General features: G+C 41.8%; 1 protein-coding gene across 1 annotated transcript in view; it reads right to left on the bottom strand.

Annotated features, from left to right (window-relative positions):
• Nucleotides 1-3,769, bottom strand: part of ripor3 (RIPOR family member 3) — a 78,551-nt gene extending 74,782 nt beyond the window's left edge. Inside the window, exon 1 of the mRNA XM_078283601.1 lies at nt 3,563-3,769. The gene's annotated coding sequence lies outside the window, so the exon portion shown is untranslated. The remainder of the gene's footprint in view (nt 1-3,562) is intronic.
• Nucleotides 3,770-22,117: the final 18,348 nt, after the last annotated feature.

Here is a 22,117-nt window from a genome sequence, read left to right as displayed (position 1 = left end):
ACACACACACACACACACAAAAACACACCATTCCCTCCTTTTTAGAAGCACTTACACACTTCATTAAAGTACAAAGGACCCCCCCCACCCCTTTTCGGAACACACACCCCAACAGTCAGTGTGTGACCCGGTGACACCACGACACCAGTGAATACTAAACAGCTGCATGCTTCATTAGACCACAGAGACGCCCAGTATGATCCTCATCATGGTCAGACTCATCCATATTGTGTCCAGATCTGTTGATGCCTCAATCAATTACAACCAACCAGTAAATAATAAATAGATACACACTTCACTGGACAGCAAAGGCTTCTCCGTCCAGCCTCGTAATGTCAAAACCATTCATAGTGTCCCCCCTCCCCCCCCCCACAGCCACACACACACACACACACACACACACACTTTGCCACCATTGTTACTGTTTAATTCAATCACAATGGAACCAGTGACTTCCAGGTTATGACCCATGTAGATCCCCCCATCCCATTCATCTCCCTGTCTTTCCTGCCACTCTTCATTGTAAATTATGAAAGAAAATAAATCTTAGTCGCAATTAAATTAAAAATGACTTTTTCATCTTGTGGACTTTTTCATCTTAATTTCCCATGTCATAATATACACCTATTTAACAATAAATGGCCCAAAAATGTAAAAGTCTAGGTCAAACAGTAGCTGTAAATAATTCTTAGTGTTTGTTTTAATCCTCTTGGAGTACCAGATGGGCGGGGTTTATGTACCTCAGCACAATTCATACAGTGGTTCAGTAAGTTGTCAATCACTGTAACAGCACATGAGTTGACTTCCAAACACTTTGCTGTCAAACCCCACCCACCTGGAACCCCAAGAACGTTAAAACAAACAGCAGGAATTATTTGCAAACACTTTATGACCCACTCTGGTATGTGTGTGTGTGTGCGTGCGTGTGTGTGGGTGCGTGTGTGTGTGTGTGTGTGCGTGAGTGTGTGTGTGTATGAGTGAGTGAGTGAGTGAGTGTGTGTGAGTGAGTGTGTGTGTCTACACAAAGGGAGGACAGTATAACATTACAGACAGTGTATTGAAATGTAATTAATCATTATAAGAGCGTACATTAATTCATACACACACACACACACACCATAAGTTGAAACCTGGCAGAGCTGTGAACCCAAGGAACCTTGAACTTCAGCAGACTGAGAGTGTGAGAGAGAGAGAGAGAGAGAGAGAGAGAGAGAGAGAGAGAGATACACACTGACACAAGGAGGAAGAGCTTTCAATGTGAAAATGTCGATCTGTAACTGATGTACTGTATTGATTTTGGCAACATGGCAAGATCTTTCCTAGCAAATTTGAATTTGAGAGACATAGAGACAGGGAGAAAGAGAAGAGTTAAGAAAAGAAGAGAATAGAACAAACAAAGAGAAAAGGAGAGGTGAAAAAAGAAGATAAGAAGAGAGAGGAGAGGAATAGACAGAATGTGCGAACAAGATACAAGAGAGAAGAGGAGAAGAAAGAAGGGAGAGAGAGAGAGAGAGAGAGAGAGAGAGAGAGAGAGAGAGATCCTGACCCTGCTTGTTGTGTTGATGTTTGCTCTGGCAGCTCGTCAGTTTGAGCTGCTCTCACTGAGAGTTCATGAGAAACTACAGCAGGAGAGGAGAGGAGGAGAGGAGAGGGGGAGAGGAGCGAGGAGGAGAGGAGAGGAGGGAGGAGGGGAGAAAAGAGGAGGAGAGAGGAGGGAGGAGGAGAGGAGAGGAGGGAGGAGGGGAGAAAAGAGGAGGAGAGAGGAGGGAGGAGAGGAGAGGAGAGAAGGAGAGGAGAGAGAAAAGAGAAGACAGAAGAGAAGAGAAGAGTAAAAGAGAAGGGAACAGCAGAAAAGAAGAGAGATGAAGAGAAGAGGAATTTATAATCATCACTCTATCTAGTTAGCCAGACTCCAATAGAATAGAATAGAATAGAATTAAGCAATAGTATGTGAGAGGCAGTGCTGTACTGTGTGATACTGGCACTGTGTGATGCATAAAGAGCAGAGGATTCCAAATCAGAACACAGTAGAATAGAATAGAACACAGTAGAACACAGTAGAATAGAATAGAACACAGTAGAACACAGTAGAATAGAATAGAACACAGTAGAACACAATAGAATAGAATAGAACACAGTAGAACACAATAGAATAGAATAGAACACAGTAGTAGAACAGACTAACAGGCGGTGAGCGATGCTGTAAACCTGATCAGACGGTAAGAGCCGTCGCTACAAGGAGTTTGTTCAAGTGACATCGTGTTACCGCTGTTTCTCTACAGCGAAGAAACTCCGGCTGCAAAAAAAAAAGTACCAACATTGCAAAAGTTCCCACATGTTACTTAGCAACAGCAGTGGAGCAGTACAGCTGAGATGAAAATGACAGCAGTAGCCGAACTCTGTGTGTGTATGGCTCTGACCAAACCTGTCCAGCAGTGAGGCAGGAAGCCGGTAAACCTGGAGAACCTGCCTGCTGGCCCGGCCCGGCCCGGCCCGGCCCGGCCCGGCCCGGCACTGTGTGTGTGTGTGTGTATGTGCATTTTCATCCACTATAGCCGGGTGGAACCAAAAATCATGCTCACTTGTGTCTGAAAACTAAGTCAAACTCTACAGTTCACCACCTTTCATTCACACTCTTTCTGTCTAATGAATGTATTATATGGTTATGATAGTACAGTAAATGAGAGACATTAAACACATCAGAAAACCAAGCAGAAGCCTGAATAGAAGCAGAAAGCATCTTCAGCTAAATGTTTCCTCCTGAATATCATCACAGAAACTCAAACTTCCAATTTTGCCACTTTATGCCACTGTTATCGACAGCTGAGATTGTCTGCAACATGTAGAGAACGCTTCATAATGCTGGGAAAAAGGACTATTGATATTGTAAAATATCAAAAACACCTCAATATTTTAAATACAGTAAATATACTAGCATTAATGAAAGTTTGGGCTAATGCTAAAAACAGTGCATACATGCCTAGTGGTTAGGGATGAAGACAATATATCGAAATTCAATATATTGCAATACAAAAATGTGACAATACGTATTGTGGGGCAGAAAAATGAATCGCGATATTAGCTCCACGTTATTCTGCTGTACTAATCACAAATGAGACACTTGGCCATCACAGTTTCACCAGCTCTCCATCCAAATTATATCATTTGCTTTTTTTCTTTATTACATTTTTAAATTGTTGTTTACATTCTAGCGAGCCAATGCCATCGCTAGAAAGTGTGGCTCAGAAATAAACATAATTCTGCACAGTCAGACTTTGTTGTCATTGAACCCCATATCGCATATCGAATCGTAGCGTGAGATAAACATATTGTCCCATCCCTAGTAGTGGCTCGACTGTCCCGTTAACTGAAAGCTCACAGGTTCGATCCCCACAGCAGCCAGTGTGTCTAGTAACAGGCGTGTTCCCTGTCCAATGGACCTTGAACGCGACACTGAACCGCTGCTTTCACTGCAGATAAGAGCCTCAGAAACAGTAACTGCCTGCACTGCAAATAATAATAATGATAGAAACAACCATAATAGAAACAATATGAGCCTTACCTGCTGGATAAAGAACTGTTTTTTCCCAGCGTCACTCGAACTCCACAACACCAAACTGCCTCAGCGGACGAGTCATATCCAACGCTGCTGGGGAGCTCCTCTGTTTGCTTTGCTCTGTGTGTGTGTGTGTGTGTGTGTGTGTGTGTGTGTGTGTGTGTGTGTGTGTGTGTGTGTGTGTGTGTGTGTGTGTGTGTGTGTGTGTGTGTGTGTGTGTCAGTGGGCTTGGCAGCTGCCTGCTCGGTCCTGATAGCGCTCAGTTTTCGCCGCTCCTCTGCAGCGAGGCTCGGGAGGGTTTGAAAACACGGCCGAGGTTCCCCTCTTTCTGTTTTATCTCTCTCTCTTTCTCTCTCTTTCTCTCTCTGTCTCTCTCTCTCCCCCGTCCTCTCCCTCCCTCTGCCTCTCCTCTCTCTTCCTCAACTCTTCTCTCACTCTTTCTTCAATGTTTCTCTCTTTCTCTTTTAGCTCTTCACACTCTTCTAATCTGCTCTCTTTCTCCTTGTCACTCTCAATTTCTTATCTATTTCATTTTCTGCCTCTCCCCTTTCTCTCTCAGTCCTCTCTTGGTCTTTCTTTTTCTCTCTCTACCTTCCTTTCTTCCTCTTTCAGCACTTGTCGCTCTCAATTTCTCATCTATTTCATGTCTCTATTTTTGTGACTCTTTCTCTCTCAACCCTTTTTTTGCTCTTTCTTTCTTTTTACCTTCCTTTTGTCCTCTTTCGGCACTCAATTTCTTATCGATTTTTCCCTCTTTCTCTCTCAACTCTTTTCTTTTTGTCTTCCTCTCTCAGCTTTTCCCACTCTTTGTCTTCCCAACTCTTGCTCTATTTTAACTCTTCTCTCGCTACTTCCCACTCTTCCTCTCTGCTCTCTTTCTCCACTCCTCTTCTCTCCTCTTCCTTCTTTCCACTCTTCTCTAGTCTCTCCTTTCTTTTTCTGTCAAATCTTCCCTTCTCCCAGCTGATCTGCACCACGCCTCCTTTCTTCATTCAATCCTCTAAACTCTTCATTTCCTCCCTCCTTCCTTCCTTGTGTCTCTCTTTCTCTTGCACTCCCTTCTCCTTAGTATGCCGTCTCTTTCTCTGCCAAATCTTCCCTCTCTCTCTCGTTTCTCTTTCTGTTTCTTCCCTCTCTCCCTCGGGGATACTCTGTTTCCCCCCCCCCCTCCTCTCTTTCCCAGTAACTGTCTTCCACTCTTCTTAAATTCCTCCTTTCTCTCCGCTTTCCCCCCAACTCTCTCTCTCTCTTCTCTTTCTCTTCGTTCTCCCCTTTGCTTACTTTTCCTGTGTTGTGTTTTTTTTTTCTTGCTGGCTTTCAAAGCTGTAAATTAAAATGTTTCAGGAGCCCCCCTCCTCCTATTTTCTCTCTCTCTCCCTTCCCCCCGCTCCGCTCCGCTTGGCGAGGATCATGTTTGGCAGATTGGCTTTAAACTAAAGAACTTGGCTCTCACTCAGACCACATACATCAGTAACACTGCTGCTTTATGCCCTGATTGATGGCCATGCATTTTTGAAAATATACATTGCATACTCGAACGGCTTCATGGGTTCTTTATGTTTGGGAAAGTTTCTCAGCAGCGTGTAAAGGATGGTGCAAACTTCTAATGCAGCTTTAAAAAAGAAAAGAAAGACAGCAGCAGAAATATCAAATGAATGTTTGGGTGCAAGATTTAGATTAAAGATCCAGCAATTTCAAGATTCACAAATACATATACTGTACAAATACTGCACACACATACATACACAGTACATATATTTTACATATACTGTATGGCGCGATATACACATGCATATACAGTACATATACATAGGCTATATAGTATATACAAGCGATATACATTTGTGTGTGTAGGCTATATACAGTATATATACACATTTACATATATAGTTCAAATACAGATACAGACACATATACAGTATACATACATATACAATAGTATATGATATGTATGTACTGTAGGCTATATGTATAGTACATATACATATACAGTAGGCCTACATATACACATTCAGTACATATTTGCATATATAGTACTTATACATATACAGATGCAGTATAAATACACATACATATACATATATACATGTACATATACATACAGGTGTAATCATTGTAGAATTTTTCACTGCATGCTTGCTGCACTTTGGCTCCATCCCCAAGAGGAACGGTTTGGAAAAATAATGTTCTGCTCTCTGCTCAGCTGTCTGTCATCACACTGGAGAGTTTTGTCAATAATCAGGTTGAGAAACACCAGAGGTTTGTGTTGCAACATACTGACGTGGTTCTACTGTGTAACATCAGAGTGGTGTACCATGTACCGTTAAATTCAGTCTCCATCTTTGTCCCTCAGCCTCACTGTGGTGTTTCTTCACTGCACTTCCCAGAGATCACCTGTCAATCAAACAGTGGGGGCGGAGCTTGGATTTTCTGTTGCTGCAGTTTGAGTTTCTCTTTTCTCTGTCTGTTCAGCCATGGTGGCTATCGCTGCTCATGCTAACTACCCAGTTCTTCTTCTTCTGTTGATTCCAAACAAACCGGAAAGGTAAAACGCATCACTTCCTGTGCGGCAGAGGATTTTTCCCAGGAAAGAGCTACCAGACACCGGCTGGTTAGAGCAGACAGTGGAAAAGATTTATGAACTGGATATAGATCGGATCACTGTGGTGTTTTATCAAGCAGCAATAGAGAGGAGCAGACATTTATTTATATGAAAATGTCACAGATTATTACTTTAAATAAAGAATTGTCTGCATAACTAAAGTGGGATAGATGCAGGATAAATGTGTAAAGAGGACTTTTACCACATGCATATATTTATATACAGTAATGTATATATGTAACATACAGAAATTAATGCACATATCAGTCAACTTAGTCAATAAAAATCTAAACAGAGAGACTCTAAGTCACTATAGGACAGAATCAGAATCAGATTTATTTTCGCCAGGTTCATTTTCACATAGTAGGAATTTGACTTGGTGAGGTTGGTGCAGTGCAATATACAGGCATTCAGACAAACAAGCAGCAATAAAGCTTTACAAATTGAATTTAAATATCAAACGTCAGAGACAAAGAAGAAAGAAAGAAAGAAAGAAAGAAAGAAAGAAAGAAAGGACGGCCCATCAGAGCCAATTAAGCTGTCCCACACAAACCTAAAAACTCATTTCCTCAAAATCCCACATCACAGTTTCTCCCAGCAGTTTAATCTAGAGAGTTTCGCAGAGACGACAACTTTCAGCTTAATTGCAAGTTCAAGGACTCTCACAATGTATATACAACCTTCTGAGGGGCAGTGGGAAGCTTCTGAACACAGCTTTTAACAGCTCCCACTGCAGAGTTCACTGCATGCTCAGTCCCGGGCTTTGCATTTCTGGCTAATGACTGTGTGACTGTGTGATGTGGTTATCATAATAACAGAAACAACAGAGGTTTGACTGGCATTCCTGCAGCCAGACAAAAGCCAAAGCCTCAACAGAAACAGAAAGCGAAAGAGTCTGGTTTCACATTGAGATCTGCATCATTAGAGAACGCACACTTACAAAATGATTGATAATAGCCACAGTGAAAGCTAATTATGGTACTTTTTAAAGGACAGTAGGTAACCTGAGTCCTTGGTTGAGAAAATGAATGATAAACTGAAGGTAATGATTGGATTAACAATCATTTTGGAGTCCAACTTTTACATTTCAGCTCACTGTTTCTCTGCTCCTGAATGCTGTCGGCATGTTTTTCATTGACAGCACACACTGCCTCCTATGTGTAGACGCTATGCAACGCTTCCACACCAAACTATTGAAAATGCAGTGTAACATGTGAAGATAGAAGTGCATGGCAACAGCATAATCAAACATTTATCTTCTTTATTTCTGGAAGATACATGAACACAGAGATCAAACTTCATCTTAAATCTTTCAATCTTTGTCAGCTATCTAGCAACACTTATAGCCACACAGATAGACACCCACCCACACAAGTGTTAAAATACACAAATATTTCTGCCATACTGCAGTACAGAGAGTACTACAGTAAGCAACACACGTACACAAATGCACACACACACACAGACACACACACACAAACGCACAAATGCACATACCGTATGCGCCCACACAAATCCACACTTGCATGCTAACACAAAAATATACACAGATATGTATTTCAGCTGCCACATTCTTTTCATAAGTATGCACACACACACACACACACACACACACACACACACACACTCTGCGTCCCTTTAAACACATGTGGAGAGCGAGATAAGGAGGAAGAGAGGAGTGCATTCTGTGTATCTGTCTGTCTGGAGGCCCTCCACTCCCTCAGTGTGTGTGTGTGTGTGTGTGTGTGTGTGTGCTTGCCAAATCGAAGTGTTTAATAGGATAAATGTGTGTGTTTGTGTGTATGTGCGTGTGCAAACTCCTAAGCTGATAGTGTGTTTTGTGATAAATGTTTATGTGCCTGTGCTTGTTTGTGTGTGTGTGTGTGTGCTTGTGTGTATTTAGGACTTGTGTGTGTGTGCTCACTGAATGCAAGTGTGTGTTAGAATAACATGGAAATGTGTGTGCGTGTGTTCCTGTACGTACTTTGCATTTGTTTGTCGTAGGGTGTGTGTGCATACATGCTTGCTGACAGTGTGTATCTCGTTAAATGGGATTATGTGTGTGTGTGTGTGTGGGGGGGGGTCTCTCATCACCTGTGATTATTCCCTCCATCGTCTGTCTGACACACACGTTAACCAGCTAAAAAATATAAATCACCTGAAAAACACATAACTGACTTGTCACCTGACACTGTTTTAACATCAGTAAGGGACTAAAATCTCTAGCTTAATGGATATTTTGACTCTGAAGTGCATACAAAAGCATAATTATAAAGAGTAAATCCATCCACATATAATAAAACCTTAAAGCCCTAACTTAGTGGATACTTAGACTCTGAGGTTGGAAATAAAAGCCTAATTATAAAGAGTAAATCCACCCTAATATGGAATGAGCAGTTTGGAGGCATAATGGATATTTTGACTGTAAAACACATCACAGCCTAACTGTAAAGTGTAAATCCACCCTAGTAAAGGCTCTACATGTCACTTGGTACTGTTTAAACACTAGCTAGGGACTAAAACCCCTCACTTAGTGGATGTTTTGAGGCACAATTACTGTAAGAGCTTAATCTTAAAGAGTAAACTCATCCTGCTATAGAATTGGCAGCTCACCTGGCACTGCTGTCACACCGGTTGGGGACTAAAGCCAATGAATGAATGGCTATTTTGACTGTGAAACATCTAAAACCCTAATCATAAAGAGTAAATCCACTCTTAATGTGGTTTTGACAGGTCACCTGGTGGTATTTTCACACTGCTGAGTGACTAAAGCTCACAACCAGGGTTGGAGCCATTCATGAACTGAACTGAGAATGCATGGTAAATTCAAATTCACTTCCTGCAGTTGCAGTGTGAATGTGAAAGTCTCCCAGCTGCAAGGAAACAGAATGTGAACTGAATTGGAATGACAGGATACAGAATTTAATTCCATTAAATTCCATGAAATTCCACTTCTAAGAGTCGCTAAACATTATAAATCAAAACATTATGAATCAAATAAAAGACAGTTCAACAAATCGAACACATGATTGACCCCAACATTGGATGACACACTGTACTATCTAATAGCCTAGTACAACATCCCATGCCAAGTCAGCCTTTTCGTTTTAATCCATAACATACAGTGACTTTAAACATGATGAAGCACCACATAAACTGACAGCAGCTTGTTGAACATGCTGCAGGGAGCGAGGATGTGAGTCTGGAAGGGAAATGCTGTAAAGCCGTCTGTCACACAGGACAATGAGGACACACTGCCAGCAAGGTTTACAGTAGTACATCACTCTGAAAACATGAAGGAGGAGAGGAGAGCAAAGGAGAGAAGATGAGAGGTGAGGAGGAGGGGGAGGAGAGGAGGAGGAAGGAGAGGAGAGGAGAGGAGAGGAGAAGAGAGGATAGCAGAGGAGAGGAGAGGAGGGAGAGGAGAGGAGGAGGGAGAGGAGAGCAAAGGAGAGAAGATGAGAGGTGAGGAGGAGGGAGAGGAGAGGGGAGGAGAGGAGGAGGAAGGAGAGGAGAGGAGAAGAGAGAAGAGGAGAGGAGCAGAGGAGAGGGGATGAGAGGAGAAGAGAGAAGAGAAGAGCAGAGGAGAGCAGCGGAGAGGAGGAGGAAGAGGAGATGAGAGGAGGAAGGAGAGGAGAGCAGAGGAGGGGAGGAGAGCAGGAGAGAGGAGAGATGAGGAAAGGAGATGAGAGGAGAGAAATGGAAAAAAGAAGAAACAATAACAGAAGAGATAAGAGGAGAGATAACGAGAGAAAGGTAGAGAAGAGAAGAGGAGAGCAGAGGAGGAGAGAGGAGAGGAGAGAAATGAAAGAGAAGAAACACTGAGATAAGAGGAGAGATGATAAGAGAAAAGTAGAGAAGAGAAGAGAAGAGAGAAGAATAGAGAAGAGAGAGGAAGAAATGAGAAGAGGAGAAATGAGAAGAAAGAAAAAGTAGAGAAGAGAAAAGAAGAGAAGCAAAGAGAAGAGACTAGAGATGTGAAGAGAAGACGCAAAGAGAAGAGAGACAAGAAGAAACTAGAGGAGAAGAAAATAAAAGAGAGATAGAGACAGAGAAAGAGAGATCAGGGGCATGAGCCCATTATCATTGCAGCTGTTTGCTCTCTCTTTGTCTCTCTCTCTCTCTCTCTCTCTCTCCCTGCCCCCCTCAGTGAGGAAGAGGAGGACATATGAAAAAGTTAGAGAGATAAATTGTTTTGTACAATCTCAAATTTATTTATTTTCTGTTCTTAGTTTATTCCAACTGAATTTAGACACTGACTGTACTGTTCATGTAGCAGTCAGGACAGTAAACTGAACTGAACTGAGATGGACTGAAGAATAAGAGAAAGAGAGAAGTCTTCTGTACTGTAGTAGAATGACTCCCTCTACTGTTAATTTGGTGCTACTAAGTGAAGAAAGTATTGCCTTTCTAACACAGTTCCCAAACGTCTCCATGTCCAGGATCCCCAGACACACACACACATCAGACCGCAGACTCCTGTTTGAGAAGATGTTGTGGTGAGGAACCCCATCTGACAAAGTTTCTGCTGTTAAATATGACTTAACACAATAACAACTGTCTATACTGTAATAAAATCAACATAAAGTCATATTTATTTATTCATTTTTTTCTTGACAATCCACAACTTTGATAAAGAATTTATGCATCCTCAAAATCAAATGAACACCTCAAATCAAATACTCTGTCTAATGTGTTGTTTTACTGAAATTTCCCTTTTATATTTTATTTGGACATGATTAACGCACTGTTTTTTTTTCAAGATTTTGAGTCATTGCCTCATGCCAAATGGACTGCCATTGCTTATTATGTGTATATGTTTTACTTGTTGTTTAATGAAAAATCAATAAATATATTGTATCTCAAGGACCTAACAGTCTCCAACAGACTGTAAGAGACCAGAACCAAATAGCATCTGCATTATCTAGTTGTGTTATCCATCTTAGGTGCTGGATCACTGGGGCTTTGCCACACAGGACAATACAAAGAACCAGAAAGTTAAGATGACCAGAAGAAAGAAAAGTCAATTCAGTAATAACTTATCTGACATGACATGAATTGTCGTGATCACTGACCCTCCACCCATCTGACACTGGAGACAGGATTCAACACTAGGAATTATTAGTGCAGACTTCCTGAAGACCCAGATCTGCTTTCCATAGCAGATCTGCTGCGTCACTCCTGATATCTAGATCATTTCTTCATCTCTCTCATATCTGATTTTCTGGATGACTGTTCATATTTATTCCATGATGTAACCCATATCTGACACCAATGTGAACTGACGGAGATGTCGAAAACACACGCATGCACAGAGTAACAATAACAAACGACAACACACTTCAGTTACAGTGTGTGTCTTTGAGTTCTGACTGAACTGAGGCGTTTCCCCAGATACCAGTCAAGTCTGCTGTTTGTCTTTCTTTCCCTTGTTGTGTCTCGTTGTATCCATGCTAACACTGGCTCAAAATTATGACAATTATGTCAGGTGAATGATGTAAGGTTTACTTATTGTCACAAATGACAAATTCTGATGTGAGTGTTCAAATACAAGTCGTTCATCTCCATGTGTCCTGATTGGAATTTAGAAAATGTGACTCCACTCACACTGATTATAAAACATCTGCGTCACATGAGGAAAAACAAAAGAATGCAATATGAACGCAGCCCAAGTGTGCATGTGTGTGCATGTGAGGGGCTTCATTCCAAAATGAGACACCTTTGCTTACCAAATAAGTGCTGGTTTAAGTAAAACCCATCATGAGTTATTATTACAGTTCTGGCTCATCTGAAGACCCTTCTTTATTAAAAACAGGCATGTTAAGGAAAGAATCATCTCTGAATATTTCATCTTTGATATGTAGATATATGCATCTCAGACACACATACACACACAATTAAAGGAGAGGAGATGAGAGGAGGGAGAAGAGGAAGGAGAGGAGAGCAGAGGAGAGGAGGAGAGCAGAGGAGAGGAGGGAGAGGAGAGCACACACAAACACTCATTTTGTCTTTTCCTCTCCTTTTCTCATTCGTTTTCTCTTCTTTTTTCAGCTCGTTTTCTGTCTTTCCTACTTTTGCCACTCGTTTTCTCTGTTCTTCCCTCTTTTTGCCCTCCTTTTCAGCTCTTATTGTTCTCGTTTTCTCTTTTTTTACTAGTTTTCTCTCCTTTCTTCCCTCTTTTCATCATTAAGTGGATTTAACAGGTGAACTCAACAAGGGATGACAGCTGTCACCTGGTCAGTCTACAGTATTTCATGGAAAAATCTGGTGTTTCTCATGTTTTGTATATTCATTCATTTATTTATGTATTTGTGTCGGTGCCATTTTACTGCCCCATCTCTGTGCTGTTTGCAGATATGTAACAGTGTCCTCCACAGCGCTGCCATGGCCCCATGCCCAGCACTGAGCAGATCAGCATCGGTTACTATAGCAACGGCCATGGAGCAGAGTGTGGAGCCAACATGGCTGCCAAAGAAAACTGCAGAGGCCAAGGCTGCGGTCGAATAGTCAAAAAAATACGTCCTAACTCCTATTTCTAACCACTTTTCCTTGACCTCGATGGAAAACGTCATGAGGTCAAGGAACGATGTGAAGGAGAATTCATAAGGGCTTAGGAAAAGACAACCGCGGTGCTAAGAGAATCCGACTGCATTTACACTAGGCTACGTAATTATGCGACGGCGGATGTTAATGACGTGGGTCTGCCGTGGTGAAACTACAATGTTCCGGAGATGGACTACTAAAAGGGCATCTTAGATACTTCGCCCCATGCGTTCTTACCGTGTTGTTTCATGCAGGCTATATAAATGTGGACAACCCAGTGAAAAATATTACTTCATCACCAAGGTTGGAATTGAAATAAAAAAGGAATATAGGCTACCAGTCACAAAAGTGAAACGAAATGCTCACATTGAGAACGGTTGCTCACACTCACCCTCCTGTCCACTCATATTTATCGACATGAATCCCAATTAGTATGATTGTATGAAAATAATTGTTAAATTCATGCAAGATAGGCATAACATGTTAGGCCTACAAATCTACTACTATACATATCATTTCAAACATGTTGAATTAAAAACATCATCTCCCTTCTTTTTGAAAGACAGACTTCTGTGTTATGGTTAATATGCTGATGATGATCTAATTATAAGCCTATGCATATAATAGCTTAAGAACCACCACACAACTCAGTAAACACCTTGAAATGTTGACTTGATTGTGCTGTGTAATGTGACAAAATAGTTGATTCCCCAAAGATATTACTATCAGATAATCAAGGGCCCAACACTACTGCACTCAATGAATGGCCAAAAACCCATCTACCCAGCTGAGTAGTATATATCCAGATGAGCCCATCTTCAATTAGTGGCCTATAAAAGGGCAGCTGGGGAGTATCAGTTATACAACAAAATGGGAGATATGGAGATGCTGCTGTTGTGTGGCTCACCTTACAGCGAAACCGAAGAGACCTTCACAGGAGGAGGGTACGACTGCGGAGGCTCATGGCATTGTGTTCACAAATGTAAGAGGATGCAATATGGGTTTTGAACATCATTGATCACAGAGCATGCTTAAATTGAACTTACCATCAAAGCATAACTGAAATTGTTCCTGCATATCTAATGTGTTCCTATGTAGAATACAGTATAGCCGTTATGTTTTGCCTTACACAAGGATAATGCATCATTGGGTTTAAAAATGAAAACAAGACAGGAAAAAACAGCACACTAGTTATGTATTTACACTTTATTCTATTTACACCTTATTTTGTCTCTTACAGGAGAGGAGCAAAATCTATGCCACCCCCAACACCCATGTCCATGTTTTGACTACCGCCTGTCTAGGTCATCTATTGAGGCACTGATGGCCTTTCTCAGGAGGGAGAAGACCCATGGCTGGGAGAAATATATGGAGGTCCTCCTGGTGGTCTACTGGCTGGCACATGGATTGTCTTACACCGTTGACTCCCGGGTCTTCAATGTGCCAAAGACGACCGTGTTTGACATTGTACATCGGATGTGTGACGCACTCCTGTCTCTCCTGGACAAAGTGGTCCACTTCCCCACACTGGCACAGTGTGCTGAAGTTGGCCATGGCTTCCAACACCTTGCCAACAGCCCAGCCTTCAGCCACTGTGTGGGAGCCATTGATGGATGCCACGTCCGCATCAAGGCTCCCCATGGTCCACATGCACAAGATTACCTGAACAGGAAACTCTTCCACTCTATCCAGCTTCAGGCAATCTGTGACAGCACAGCAAATTTCTGGACATATTTGTTGGTTACCCTGGTTCAGTCCACGACACCAGGGTGCTACGAAATAGTCCAGTGTTTGTCAGGGGCGTCTAACCCTAACCACCTCTGCACGATCATGACTATTTTATTTTGTAAAGTGAATAAATGGCTTTTCTGTTACATTTTGATTTCAGTCAATAATTCAAGAACTTTTCTTCATTTTTGTTTGCACATTAATAAATCAAGAACTTTTTCTTTCACACAGTGTTTGTCATATTTATTACAGTGGATCTTTCTGTGAGAGATGCAAAGACCATGGGCTGCCTAAGAAACACTTAAATCATTAACTCTCTGTAAAACCAGTGGTAAAGGGGCTTCCAACTGGTCAAATTATTCTAAATAATAAATGTTGAGTGTCTGAATGGAAGTATTTAGTAAATAGGACAACATGGTGGCTATGTCCTGCATTTATAGCCTACATGTGTTCCATTACTGCTAGACTCCTTTTTTCATCTGTGTGGTCATTATATTTAGCTTGTATATTTCACAGGAGTAGGTCGGTCACTTAGCATTCGGGTACTTCTACCTTTACGCCCTGGTGTTGAGAATTTCAATGCGCATCACAGTAAAGAACATACATTATGTTGCATGTACAGCAGAAATCTCATGTGTTTGAGGTGACAGTTCTGAAAAAGGGGCTCCTGACATCTATTGCTATTGGCCATCTTGTAAGAGGTGGGAGGAAGGAGCTTGCGCAGTACAGTGAGTTAGGCAGTGGTCGGGGACAGCTCTGACAGGTGGGCTAGGTTTTTATTTGTGGATTGAAGCAATGTGTTGCTCAATACTATTCCATTCATTCAGCAACTGAAGAGCTTTGTATTTGATTTCTTTCAGTTAACACAACAGGACTCCAAGTTTAAAGTTTATTTTTTTTAACAAGTTCAGCAAAAAGGCTGAGGAATCTTTCATTTTGCTCGTATAGAGCAGCATCCCTTGCTTCCTCCTTTTCAGCCTGCTTCTTGAGGAAGGCCAACATGCCCCCACCCCTCTTTGGCCTTTTAGTGGGTGGCTGGGAGCAGGTGGAGGACTCCTCCTCACTATCTGTGCCAGGCAGGAGGGACATTTGTGAAGGCCCTTCACATCCAGAGGATGAGGCTTCAGCAGCAGCCTGGCCATGGTTTGGCACTGAGCATGAGGCAGCAAGGGTGGGAGGCTGAATGGACGGCCTTTCCCCAAGTGCCTCATGTATGGCATCAAACCACAGCCAAGTAGCTGCTGTTGCCTCACCACTGTCCGTGCCTGTGCCGGTGGGGGGATTCTTCAACTCCTATTAACACCATGGAGAACAGAATGTTACTGAAAGGGCAGTTGGGGCAGAATGCACAGTGACCAATAATGGAATAGTCTAACTGTTACTAGCCATTCAACTTTGTGGCTACTCATAATTGCTTTTGCCTCAAATGTTGAAAAGTTAATCTAATGTGTAGATAACTAATTAATAGGCACATTACATTTCCATATAGAAGGCTGGGGTAGCCAATGTAAGCCTGTTTTAATTGTACAACATAATATCCACAAACACTAGCCCACCACAGTGCCCAGCCATATGATTTGCTTTACCTTGTATTTGGTTTTTAAGTTGTCCCACTTTTTGGATGCCTATGCGGCAGTCACCTGCCCCTCCAGCCGCATTTCCTTCACCACCTTCAAACCCTTGCCCTTGGTTTCAGCATCTGTGACTGAAGTAACATTAATTAGTGATATTCCTAAAGGCTGGCAATACAACAATGCTCAGAATGAAGAAATAACTAATGCAAACTGAGCATAGGTTACGCTACAACGTTAACTTCACTTTGATCATTTTACAACAGTAGCGTAACGTTCATAGTTCGCCTATGGGTTTAACATATTGTTGACAGTTCAAAACATATAAGCACATTAGCAGGTTATGGCATAAGATGGAAAATGCTTAATAAGCAACAGCAACATGATCTACGTCCCTTTTCGGTCATGTTGTTGATCGTTTGTTTTCGTGGACAGTCGGATGGTGCGTCGCTTTAAACGGCCGGATGGTGCGTTGCTTTAAATGTTGCTGCCGCAAGGAATTGTGGGACAGCATTATCGCCTTTCCTTTCGTAAAGGATGGTCCAGTGTATCCTATGCTAAAGGAGATAAGTAAGGAAGCACTGAAGCACCTTTCCTTAGCATTTAGAGAATTCGAACAGCTCTTATCATGGCTGCCACATTGGTACTTCCGGGTCATTTCACTCAGTTAGGAACCAAAAAAGACTATTCGACCGCAGCCCAAGACTGACAAGCACATCATGTTAGCGCAGCCATTTTGAACCTTTATCTCTTTGGGGAAACCCTTTTTGTCAGGAATTATTCTTGTGTATACGCTGTTTCAATTGTGTATAAGCTGTTTAAAAAATTTCCTTGTTTATTTGGCTTCTAGTTTAGTGTTTTACCTGTTTAGACATGCAAGTGACATACAGAAACCATGTGGAAAAATTAGGACTGTTTTGTCAAAAATATTCAGTTTTCAGGGCTGTGGAGCATGGTTAAATGGTTAAGTGTTGACAATGAGCAAGAGTGGAAGTAACTAATTACATTTACGCCCATTACTGTAATTGAGTAGCTTTTCTGTATACTTGTACTTTACCCCATACTTGCTCTAACGTATTATTTGCTCCAATATATTTTTGTACTTTTCTATCTTTGTAAGATTTTGTAACACATATTCCTTTGACTCTAATGTACATTTATCTTGTTAAGATTTTGCAATAGGGCTCTTATTTTTCTTAGCCTAATATTGTAAGTCATTTAGCATTTATTGAACCTTGTGCACTTGTGGTAGTAGACTAATCTCTTTAGCATTGTACTGTGATGGCTACTGACAAGCTAACCCTTATGCCTTTTTATCTAGATTTTATTTATTGTTATGAATTTAGCTCACTACCTTATGGTGCATTCCACCGCACTCTGAACTCAGAGAAAAATGATTTCCAACACGGAAAAATGCAACAGAACGGTCGTTGAAGTCGGAATTCGCAGTCGGAAATCGGGGAAGATTCATTCCACCCGAGTTCTCCGATATAAACACAGCTGAAGTCACAGCATCAATTTGTACTTAAAGCTACACTAAGCATTTTTTTCTGACCACTAGAGGGTGACAGCAACCGCAACACATTTTGTAAACACACAGAGCAAAGCTACTGGGTGACGGAAGCCCTAAAGGACAAACCGTGCATAAAAGCTAATGGCTAAAATAAACGTACCTACGGAGAAATATCACCAGTTACCAGTCTCACTTTGCCAGATTTTTCTCCCGCTGAAGGTTACAAGCCCCACAATGACAAGTGAAGAGGCAGGTAGCAAGTTTACTAGTTGAAAACGTTTACTCGCTCGCTTTATCGATTCGCCTTTTCTCGGGCCGACTTTGACAACAAGCTTTAGAAAAGAGGTGAAAACAACAACACAGCTGCTGCTGTGTGACTATTTGTTTATATCATTACGTCTCACGGAAATCTCCACGTAGCTCACGTTAGCTTCAGGATTGGTTACAGGGTCTGAAATCGCTTATTGCAGGTTTAATAAAACTTGATTTTACTTGATATGCAGTTTGTCTGTTATGAAAACGTGTTGTAACAACTTTGTAGTTTCCATTTGTAACGTAATACAGTTGACTTGTGCTCCGTTACTAGATAGAAGTCTTTGCTAGTATGAACTAGCCTGCTAACGTTACTACAGCATTGTCAGATAGCTACCGTTAATGTTAATGGATAAAGGCTGTTGCGTTCATGTTTTCCAGAGAAGACCCACTGAAACGCATTTAGATTGGAAGTCGTTAATTCCAACTCGGAACTATCGACTTCTGACTTCCAACAGAATGCACCATTAGCTGCACCTGTTGGGCCATGTGACCTAAATTGAGGATGGCCTACAGGTGTCTCCTTCGGAATAACCTTTCCTCATTGGTCTGTACCTCTTTACCCTGTTCTATTTATTCTGGGATGTTTTTAGTTGTTTCATGTTTGCCTGATGAAGGTCTTACTGACCGAAATGTCGCATTAAAGTATCATGCAAGTGTAGACAGTGTGCAGGATTACATTTCTTACTCTGTGTACATTTAACGTAAAATTTCAGCATGGTAACACTACGTCTACTTAGAAATGTTTTGGTACTCTCTCCACCCCTGACAGTGAATATACAGTATTTACATGCACACTAACAATGAATTCTTAACCCAATTAAGACTATTGAAATTGTCATGTAAACGCCTTTATCTGATTATCTTAATCAGAGTAAGGTCATTATCAGAGTAAGCATAACCCAGTTAACACACCTACATTTCTGCTCAATCTTTTAATATTTATAATTTAATAAATATAACACCTTAGATTCCTGTTGTTGTTTTCTCTACTCATGGCTCAGTTCAGTGGAGCAGCGAGCGGTAGACCGATCATTCAATGAAGCCATGTAAACCGAGTTATAATAGAAATTGTTTAAACATTGAAATTGAAATAGTGCCTCAAGCTGATTATTCCCAGTAATCGGAGTATCGGTGTGCATGTGAATGTACTCAGTGTGTTGAGTTTGAGTCTGGGTCAAGATCCAAAATAACACAGGACATTTGATGGAAGTTTTTAGCCCCAGCACATAACTAAAAATATATGTACTGTACTATGTACATTTTTAGCATGGGTGGCCCCAATGTGAATGGGAAGCCTAACCATGGCAGTGTTAGCTCCATGCTATGCATACAGGGGGGAACTGAGTCTTGTTCTGCCCAGGAGGTTCAATGCTGCTTGCTCTCCCAATTTCTACAGAATCCTGTCTAATGAAGCAAAAATGCCATCAAAAATAAACTTTTAAAAAATCATCAGCTTTGAGGCCAGCAAATTCTGCATAATTATAAATTTTAAGCAGCCCAGACTTTGAAGAACAATGGTCTGTAGGAAGCCGCTGAGGTGCAACTTCCCTCCCTCGAGGCATCACTAATCTGCTGTGATGGGAGAAGTCAAATCATGAATTAATCAACTTACACTCTTAAAAAGGATCATCGCATCCGTGAGCCTAGTTTGGGACTGCACATATTTGTGTTAGTTTTCAACACAATGCATTTTACAGCTGCAGTAGGCAAGATTTTCATGTAAAAATACACCGGCCTTATCAGCATAAATCACAAAGTGGGGCTACAACAGAGAGTGTCCCATTCCTACTAATTGAGAAGCTGTAGATTCGTCCTATTTGCCAAAATGAAATTCTAGTGTTTGACAAATCAAAATATTCAGAGTGAAACACAAACTGTCTCCTAAACAGCAGTGAGCAGCGCTCCGTCCAGCACCTACTATCAGTTTGGATGTGCATGCTTTTGTATATCTTTAGTGAATTGTTTAACCCCCACAAAACTGCAAGTTCACTTAAAGCAATATTCCACTTAGTTTTAACATGGGGGTTATTTGGCTCTTGACCACCATGAAAACCAGAATATAAACTACTCACCAAGATCGGATGCAGCTGGACGAGTTTGTAGCGTTTGTAGAGTTTGAATGAAGCCACGAATTTAGCCTGAAAACTTATATTAAGTAAGTTTAAGTATAAGTTTGTGAACAGATTCAACAACAGATCCCACTTTTAAAGGTCCCACATTGTTGAAAACGGGATTTCCCTTGCCTCTTTGATTATAAAGGAGTTGGATGTGCTATCTAAACATGGTGAAAGTATCAAAACGCACGGTCGCCAACTAAATCCACACAATCCATATTAGAAAAGCGAGCCTCTAAACGAGCCGTTTGGACTTCCGTAACTTTGTGGCGTCACAAAGGTTCGCTCATTATCATTTTTGTAAGAAATAATAGACTAACAAAGTGTTTTTTTCAAAGCGGTTGAGTGGTTGTCATTGTTTATTACCAGAGAGTTTTCCCTACCTGACGCAGCCAGGCTGTGGTGTCTCACGTTTCACTCTTGAAACGGTTAGCCAATCAGAACAGAGGGGTCGTTAATATTAATGAGCTTTAAAGACACAGCAACAGAAAAAGCCTGTTCTTGGTAAGGCTCAGAGAGATGCTGGAAAATGGATTGAGAGTGTTTTTGGTACATGACACCACACAAACGGTTTTTAATGGACCTCAAGACATAAAATAAAACACTGGAAAATGTAAAATATGGGACCTTTAAGACAATAAAGCAGTAATTGGTCTGTCATCATTTTGCATTATTCTTGGTTTACACTAAAATTAGTATTTAAAAATACAAGTAGATTCGGTCTCCCAAACAGTAACTCTCTCCCCTAAATGGTATCCCTCCGCTATCTTGTCTTCTATCAATAAAAATACTATTTGGCAAAATTATGTTCTAAAACGTTGGACCCACAGTCAATTGAAAATCACAGTAGTGGGAGCTGTTATTGAATCTGTTCACCAACGTGTTGAATGTCAGTTTTCAGGCTATTTTCGCGGCCTCATTCAAATGAATGGGAAGTAAAAATCTGAACACTACAAACTCGTCCAGCTGCATCTGATCTTGGTGATTAGTTCATATTCTGGTTTTCATGGTGGTCAAGTGCCAAATAACCCCCAGGTTAAAACTAAAGCTGGCTCTACTCTACTCGCTTTTGGTAGTACCACTTGGTTTTCCACTGCAGATAGTACCCCCTCAATGTCCCCCCCCCCCCCCAAACTGGTCGTCATAGTGACGGCACGACGCCGCATGAAACACAACCGCCCCAAAATGCATTGAGTCTCTTCAGAATGGCGGACTGCGAGGCAGACGGTCCTGGGCCCAAATCTCCGAAAACGTTGCAGCAGATTTACAAACAGGCGTTATTTGGATAAACTGACCACATATTGGGAATCTACATGGTTACTTTCTCGCCTGAAAAAATATTAAAACTTAATAAAGTGACATATTAACAGTCATAGAGCCAAAATTACAACAGTTTTTAGCCTGCTTTAAAATCCCCGCTATCGCTGCCGGCAATGATGACGATTCTCTCTGACCAATCAGTAGTCTGCAGTGTTTTCACATCACCTTTTGGTATCGCCTCAGCTCGCTTGGAACCTCGACGGAGGTGCTACCAAAAAAAGTACCAGGTACCAGGTAATATGGTACCTGGTACCTGGTACTTGCCCAATGGAAAACCAAAAAAGGCAAGTAGAGTAGAGTCGAGTTGAGCCGGTACCATGCGGTGGAAAAGCGGCATACCGTATTTCCTCTAATAGTGGCCGGTAGTCAATTAAAAGCCGGGTCTCCGATAATGACCGGGGCCGTGGTCGACACGAACAAATAAAGGCCGGTCTCAAATACAGGCCGGGGAAACAAACAAAGGAAACAAGACTAGGTCAAAACCTAGTATATGGCTGGACCGTGTCCGTCTCCTCTCTCCGCCGCTGTCCTCTCCACCGCGCCCACGGCCTGTACCTATCGGGGACACCCGGTGACGCATCAACGTCGGGACCCCGCCGAAATCTCGGCCGGATCACTGGGAACAAATCGGCGCCCAGCTATCGGCACTGGCCGGAACCGTGTCCCCGGGAAACTCGAAGCGTCGGCAGTAAGCCCTCGGCGCACCGAAACCTCCATGCCGCCGACAGAACAGAGGGCTGTCAGGTGGACTGAGCTCGCGCATCGAAATAAACGGCGATATGATATAATTGTATAGATTCTACTTTAGCTTCAGTTAGCTTCAGCTTACATGCAAACAACGGTGGATACCGGTAA

Source organism: Centroberyx gerrardi, chromosome 5 (assembly GCF_048128805.1).
Source record: "Centroberyx gerrardi isolate f3 chromosome 5, fCenGer3.hap1.cur.20231027, whole genome shotgun sequence".
NCBI classification, from domain to species: Eukaryota; Metazoa; Chordata; class Actinopteri; order Beryciformes; family Berycidae; genus Centroberyx; species Centroberyx gerrardi.
The sequence above is the reverse complement of the archived record's forward strand: the minus strand, read 5'-3'. Positions and strand labels throughout refer to the sequence as shown.